Raw genomic sequence first — 8444 nt, 5'->3', positions numbered from 1 at the left:
TGTTATTCTAGACATTAGCAAACAGATGTAGAAACTTTGTCCTTGGCTATGTATTTTACTCTGATAAGCTTCCTTTACTCTGATAAGCTTCCTGATGATATGTAAAGAATGCATACTCAGCAGATGGACTGTGGTCAGTTGAATAGGCCATATATCATGAAAGGAGGAAAAGATGGGGCCCAGAGCACAGAAAAACTACCACGCATGCTCGAAATAAAAGTTCAACTAGCGGACAGAGTGATGAAGACTATGGACGACCACCAGAGGACCCCTGACGACCACCGAAGACCACCCAAAAATGCAACTACGCTTGCGCATCCTTATCTCGGAATAATCATGAATATGTAAATAATTTTCAGGACTTGTAATGAATATGCATGTTTTAGTAAGATAAATCACAGCTTTCTTAGCTGCACGGTGCACATGTTAGGAGGAGAAATCCCCCATGTGCCCAGCGCTGCAATAAAGAATATCTGCTGCCCGGATTGCTTCCGTCTTTGATTCAATTTGGCGAGCCAGCCAGGAGGACTCTCTGCTCGGCCGCGGGACCCGCTGGGAACAGGACTCCCTAGGGTACCCCCGGGATCTTCCCGGAGGGGCTCCTCGCCTCATTCGGATCACCGCGGGAGCAGACAAGAACTCCGTTCGCCCCGGCGGCACAGGTATCCTTTATTATTATTTGTTTGAGACCGGTCATTTGGTTAAGCTCCCCGCAGGGGGTAGCGTTTGTTATACGATCGTATTTGGTTTTGGTTAAGCTCCCCGCAGGGGGTAGCGTTTGTTATACGATCGTATTTGGTTTTGGATAAGCTCCCCGCAGGGGGTAGCGTTTGTTATACGATCGTATTTGGTTTTGGATAAGCTCCCCGCAGGGGGTAGCGTTTGTTATATGATCGTATTTGGTTTTGAATAAGCTCCCCGGAGTTTGTGTTTGTTATACGATCGTATTTGGTTTTGGTCTGCTACTTTGGTATATTAAGACATACGCTTCTGAGTTAATGGTTTGGGAACTGTTTAACACGTACTGGGTTTGGTTGCTTATTTTTGGAATTATTCTGATTGTTGTTGGAATTTTGTGTTGCTGTAAAAAGTGTCCTGTTTGGTGCATAGTATAATGGGTGGACGACAGAGCGGGGGAATCGTGAAGAAGAGCCCTTTGGGTTGTATTTTAATGCATTGGAAAGAAATAGGTGGGACTCCTGGAGGGACAGTGAATAAGAAAACATTAATTAAATATTGTAACCAGTGGTGGCCTTTGTATAAGTTGGAAGATGGTGAGAAGTGGCCGTTCAATGGAACTTTGCAATATAATACTTTGTTGCAGTTAATGTTGTTTTTAAGGCGGGAAGGAAAGTGGGATGAAGTGGGATATGCGGATATGTTTTTCACTTTGCGGAATCACCCTGAATGGCAGAAGGAATGTGGGATAAACGTAGCACCCCAGGATCCTTTGGTGTTAGCTATGGAAAAGGAACAGAGAAAGAATGGGACTAGGTTAAAACGGTGTTGTTCGGCTTGCAGTATAGGGCAAAGGTGTGTAAAACTTAAAGAAACAGAGGAAAGAATAGAAGATTATAGTTCTCCACCCCAACCCCCTTCTCCCCCGGAAACCCCTCCCCCCCCTAGATCCCGACCTTCTACCTCATCAGATGAATCAGATAAAAGTAATCGCATAGAAAAATCTGGTGAGGCTGTCCCTGGAAAAATGAACTTTTCTCCCATCACAGCTCGAACTCGGAGTAAAATGGGGCCGATAATTCAAGCCCCGTTAAGGCAAGCGATGGGAGCAACAGGACCCACCAGAATTAAGATTCCCTTTTCTATGAATGACTTAGATGTTTGGCGAGAAGTAGTAAAGGGATACCGGGATGATCCGGAAGGGGTGGCAAAACGATTTGAATTAATAGTTAAAAATCAGGATCCAGATTGGAAAGATATAGATTTGATGTTGGATGCCTTAACTGAAACAGAAAAACAATTAATAATTAAAAGTGCTCGTACACAAGTACAAATTCAAATCACGGCAGGAACCCTTCAGGGTACGGTCGAAACCCACGTCCCTAGAGATGACCCTAATTGGGACCCAAATGACGACCAAGATTACAGGCTACTTAAAAGATACCAAGAATGGATTAAGATTGGTATCGGGACGGCCGTACCGAAGGCAGTAAATTGGTCAAATTTATATGAAATCAAGCAAAACTCGGCAGAAACTCCTACGGAGTTTCTTGACAAATTACGGACTGCTATGAGAAAATATACCACCCTAGATCCCGCTTCTGATACAGGCAGACAACAGCTAGTTTCCTTATTTTTGGGACAGTCATCAGAAGACATAAGGAGAAAACTCCAAAAGCTGAAAGAACCTGATATTAGGGATTTAGAAAAGCTGCTAGAAGAAGCCTGGAGGATATATAGAAACCGAGAAGAGCAGGGCAAGTATAAAATGGGACAGGTAATTGCGGAAGCCACGGTGGCTGCATTGGAAAAGCAGAAAAGTGGAACTCAAAATAATAAAGAAAAGAGGCAGCGCCCAGCCTTACAGTCAAATCAGTGTGCATACTGTAAGGAGATAGGGCACTGGAAAGGGGAATGTCCTAAGTTGACAAGAAAGCCCCCTTTGTTAGCCCAGATGGGCTCAGACCAGTGAAGGGGACCGGGGGACACCACCCTAGCGGATCCCCTGGTTAAAATTGAGCTAGGGAAAGAAAAGAAAGAAATAGATTTCCTTGTTGATACCGGGGCTTCCTATTCGGTACTGAACCAACAATTAATGCCGAAAGACAAAGATTTTATCACTGTAATTGGAGCTACAGGACAAAAGGAAAAAGCTTATTTCCTTAAACCACTTAATTATCGGCTTGGAAAACAAATTGGAATTCACAGGTTTCTATATTTACCAAATTCCCCAAAGCCCTTGCTAGGGCGAGATTTGCTAGAACAACTTGAGGCAAAAATTGTTTTTCAGAAAGGGAAAATTGAATTTCAAATTCAAGAAGAACAATTAGTGGAAGTTTTGAGTCTAGCCTTAATACAAACTCAAAGCCATTCTGAAATACCTAGAGAGGTTTTGGACCCGGTATATCCAGGGGTTTGGGCTAGTGAAGTTCCGGGGAAAGCCAAAAATGCAAGCCCTGTCGTAATCAAGTTGAAACCAGGAGTAAAGCCGGTAAGAATTAAACAATATCCCTTAAGGCTAGAAGACAGGGAAGGAATCAAAAATATTATTAATCGATTTCTGCAATACAAATTGCTAACGGAATGCGAATCAGAATACAACACTCCGATTTTACCCGTTAAAAAGGCAGATGGAAAAAGTTATAGATTAGTACAAGACCTAAGGGCAATTAATAAAATAGTTGAAGACATCCACCCGGTTGTAGCCAACCCATACACACTATTAACTAAATTGAGAGATACCTTACATTGGTTTACTGTACTGGATCTCAAAGATGCCTTCTTCTGTTTGCCGCTGGCCTCAGAAAGTCAGAAGCTATTTGCTTTTGAATGGGAAAATCCGGATTCAGGAAGAAAAACACAATTAACTTGAGCAGTACTACCACAAGGATTTAAAAACAGCCCTACGATTTTTGGAAATCAGTTAGCTAAAGATTTGGAAAATTGGACTCCCCCAGATGGTAAAGGAATCCTCGTGCAATATGTTGATGATCTTTTAATAGCCACTGAGAACAGGGAAGAGTGTCTCTCATGGACTATAGAACTTCTCAATTTCCTAGGAATGAATGGATACAGAGTATCCCAACAAAAGGCTCAAATAGTGCAACAGCGAGTAACTTATTTAGGATTAGAAATTTCCAGAGGACAAAGAGAATTGGGAACTGAGCGAAAAGAGGCAATTTGTCGCACCCCGGAGCCTCAAACAGCCAAGGAATTGCGGACATTCTTGGGAATGGCAGGTTGGTGCCGCTTATGGATATACAACTATGGTGTAATAGTTAAACCTCTATATGAACTGCTAAAGAAAACCCGACTTAAAATAGAATGGACGGCAGAGGCTCGAGCCGCCTTCAAGAAACTTAAAAAGGAACTGATGAAGGCTCCGGCCCTCGGCTTACCAGATGTCTCTAAACCCTTTTTATTATTCTCACATGAAAGACAGGGGATGGCACTTGGAGTATTAGCCCAAGAACTTGGCCCTTACAAGCGGGCAGTGGCGTACTTCTCCAAGCAGCTGGACGAGGTAAGCAAAGGATGGCCAGGATGCCTACGTGCAGTGGCGGCGGTTGTAATAAACATTCAAGAAGCACGCAAATTCACATTAGGGCAGAAGATAACGGTGATGGTTTCCCATACTGTCTCAGCTGTGTTAGAACAAAAAGGGAACCATTGGCTCTCCCCACAGAGATTTCTGAAATACCAAGCCATCATAGTCGAACAGGATGATATAAAAATAATTATTACTAACATTATAAATCCAGCTTCTTTTCTCAGCGGTGCCCAAAGAGAACCACTGTCCCACGACTGCATAGAGACCATCGAAGCCACCTATTCGAGCCGTCCAGATCTCCAGGACACCCCTCTAGAAGACGCTGAAGACTCCTGGTACACAGATGGAAGCAGCTTCGTGAAACTGGGACAGCGGAGAGCGGGATATGCGATAACCACTACTCAAAAGGTAATCGAAGCCAACCCTCTTCCTGCAGGAACCTCGGCCCAGAAAGCAGAAATAGTGGCCCTTATAAGGGCACTAGAACTTGCAAAAGAAAAGAAGATAAATATTTGGACTGATTCAAAATATGCTTTCGGGGTGGTGCATGCGCATGGAGCAATTTGGAAAGAACGAGGACTGTTGAACACCCAGAAGAAACAGATCAAACATGCAGAAGAAATATTGAAATTATTAGAAGTGATTCAACTACCGGAAAAAGTAGCTATAATGCATTGCCGAGGACACCAAAAAGGTAACTCTGACCAAGAAATAGGAAATCGATTGGCTGATAGTGAGGCCAAGCGAGTGGCAGAGGAAGTAAAGGTATGTGCTTTGATACCAGACAGTAAACCAATTGATTTAGAACAGTCACCTAAATACTCAAAAGAAGACTTGAAATTGGCTAATGATCTAGGAGGTGAGCCCGGAACAAAGGGCTGGATACAGTTGAAAGAAGGTCACATATTAGTTCCTTCTAATATTTTGTGGCCCCTAATACAAGCAGAACATACAAAAACCCACTGGGGAGCAGATGCATTATACAAAGAAGTGACCAAAAGAATAGTAGGGCGAAATTTGTATACCACAGTAAAACAGGTAACGCAGCAATGTGAAATATGTCAACGAAATAATCCAGACACAACTAGCAAAATAAAATTGGGGATGATAGGTAAAGGAAACTGCCCTGGGCAACAATGGCAAATTGATTTTTCTGAGCTCCCCAGAAAAGGGGGGTATAGATATCTTTTAGTCCTGACAGACACTTTCACAGGATGGCCAGAAGCATATCCCTGCAGGACTAACAAAGCGCGAGAAGTGACTAAAGCGCTACTGAATGAAATAATTCCTCGTTTCGGAGTTCCATCGACAATATCCTCCGATCGAGGACCACATTTTAATGCTAAAATTGTTCAACAAGTGGGAAAAGCATTAGGAATAGACTGGCAGTTACATACCCCGTACAGACCTCAAGCAAGTGGCCAAGTTGAAAAGATGAATCATATGCTCAAACAACAGATAGCAAAGATTAGTCAGGAGGCAAATTTAACTTGGCCCCAAGCTTTACCATTGGCATTATTGAGAATAAGAGTTAAACCTCGGACAAAGGAAAATTTAAGCCCTTTTGAGATATTATATGGGCGACCCTATCAACTTCAATTTAAGGGTGAAGAATTGGCACAAATTGGGGAAGGATATTTACTGGAATACATGAAAGCATTGCAGAAACAATTATCAGAGATACATAAAAATGTTTTGGGTACTAGAGTAAGGGGATTAGATCACCCCCTCCATGCCTTTGAACCTGGTGATTATGTATATGTTAAGAATTTTTCAGGACAACCCTTGGAGGAAAAGTGGAAAGGTCCATATCAAGTGCTGCTGACAACATTCACTGCGGTGAAGATTAAAGAACACCCAGCTTGGATTCACTACTCGAAAATAAAGAAGGCCCCTACGAAACCATGGACTGCTACTCCCGTAGGACCTACCAGATTGCGATTTTCCAGATTATCTTGACCTATGGGGGAGCCTGGGCACGGTGGAATTTGAATCTTCATCTTTCGCTGACGGAAGGTATATCTCGAACTCTGAATAGAACTAATTGTTGGATATGTACACATATGCCTGAATACAGTGGAAAACAGATCTTGTTAATAGGCATCCCCATACCTGGTAATAATCCGTGGACGAGATATTGGGAGAATACCACCTGGGTAAATTATACATATAGAGCTCAGCCATTAAAAATTCATAACCCTCCAATTAAAAAATCTTACTATAAATGTGTGCAGAGGTGTAACCCACCTAAAGGATTAGATAAAGTTGAGAGTTGTAATAACGTCCAATATGTAAGAAATCAAACGGGTTGTAATAAAATAAAATATATCGGGTCCCCCACCTCTATTAATAGTACCCTCTGGCCAGTTCCAGAAGGAAAAGGATGGTATTGGCTGTGCAATGATACTGCATGGAAAGTGTTACCTGAAAATTGGGTGGGAACATGCACCCTGGGAGCCGTAGTCCCAAACATAACTATACATAATCATTTATCCGAAGGTTGGCTTCAAACACATATTCGAAGAATTAGACGGGAAGTAGAAAATCCCCTAATAAAAAGGCAGAATGCATTTCATTCCTTTGCTAGATAGTTTCTCCCTTGGCTAGGGGTAAGTGAATTAGAAAAAGCTATAATAAATATTTCAGCAGTAGTAGAAGACATTGAAAATAAAACAATAGATGCAATTCAAGCACAGCAGATTGAAATAAATAGCCTTGCACAAGTAGTGCAGCAAAATAGAATGGCTTTAGATTTATTATTGGCTTCACGAGGGGGGGTTTGTACCATTATAAATACAAGTTGCTGTGTATATGTAGATCAGAATAATCGAATTGCTACAGATTTAAGTGAAATCTGAAAACAGACTAAGATACTCCATGAGGTAACCAAGGATGACACCTCGTGGGGATTTGAAGAATTGTGGAAAGTCCTAACATCCTGGTTACCTAATTTGAATTGGTTAAAACAACTTTTTATTTCCGTAATACTTGTAATATTGTTAATTATCATAGTCTGGATTTTAATTAAGTGTGTCTTACTTTGTAACAAAGAAGCAACTAATGTTGAAAGATATAGATATGGAGGCGTAATATGATTGCAAAAGAATTTGCAATGGTTATAGAAAAGGGGGGACTTGATACAGGGACCTGACCTGTTCAGAACTACTTAAGGGTTAAATGACTAGAAAAGAATTAAGTGAAGAAAACGTTATGTGCTATGTATATGCACCAGTATCCTGTTATTCTAGACATTAGCAAACAGATGTAGAAACTTTGTCCTTGGCTATGTATTTTACTCTGATAAGCTTCCTTTACTCTGATAAGCTTCCTGATGATATGTAAAGAATGCATACTCAGCAGATGGACTGTGGTCAGTTGAATAGGCCATATATCATGAAAGGAGGAAAAGATGGGGCCCAGAGCACAGAAAAACTACCACGCATGCTCGAAATAAAAGTTCAACTAGCAGACAGAGTGATGAAGACTATGGACGACCACCAGAGGACCCCTGACGACCACCGAAGACCACCCAAAAATGCAACTACGCTTGCGCATCCTTATCTCGGAATAATCATGAATATGTAAATAATTTTCAGGACTTGTAATGAATATGCATGTTTTAGTAAGATAAATCACAGCTTTCTTAGCTGCACGGTGCACATGTTAGGAGGAGAAATCCCCCATGTGCCCAGCGCTGCAATAAAGAATATCTGCTGCCCGGATTGCTTCCGTCTTTGATTCACAGTCTCGGCCTGCGGGGCCAGGCCTTCCTCACCTTCAGGGAGATGAGCAGCGCCACCAACGCCCTGCGCTCCCTGCAGGGCTTCCCCTCCTGCGGCCAACCCGTGGGGAGACAGCGACTGGGGGAGTTCTGGCACTGGGGAAAGAACTGCAATGCTGGGGAAAAACCGCCAAACTCTGGCCTCAGATACCCCCAAAGTCCAACTTGGAATCCCACCAAACTCATTCACCCTGAACACCCCAAAGCTTCCCTTTCTATGACAAGCCCATGGTAAGACAGAAATGCTGGGTGAAATCCTGGAATTCTCATGGAAAAAACCCAAAATCCTGAGGAAAAAAAACAAACCCAACCAGGATTCCCCCCAAAATCCCATCAAGAATCCCTGAAATTGAGTTGGAAACACCCCTAAATCCAACCAGGAACCCCCCAAAGCTTCCCCTTCTATGACAAGTCCATGGTGAGACCCAAATCCTT

The 8444-nt window shown here is 42.5% G+C and overlaps 1 pseudogene across 1 annotated transcript; it reads left to right on the top strand.

The window, feature by feature from the left end:
• Positions 1-419: 419 nt before the first annotated feature.
• Positions 420-7948, top strand: LOC146765043 (syncytin-1-like; annotated as a pseudogene). Its single transcript, XR_014950427.1, has 2 exons — positions 420-662; positions 5996-7948. The product of XR_014950427.1 is annotated as a syncytin-1-like (transcript).
• Positions 7949-8444: the final 496 nt, after the last annotated feature.

Source organism: Lonchura striata, chromosome 29 (assembly GCF_050655825.1).
Source record: "Lonchura striata isolate lonStrDom1 chromosome 29, ASM5065582v1, whole genome shotgun sequence".
Taxonomy (NCBI): domain Eukaryota; kingdom Metazoa; phylum Chordata; class Aves; order Passeriformes; family Estrildidae; genus Lonchura; species Lonchura striata.
Note: the sequence above shows the minus strand (reverse complement) of the source record. Positions and strands in the feature narration are given on the sequence as shown.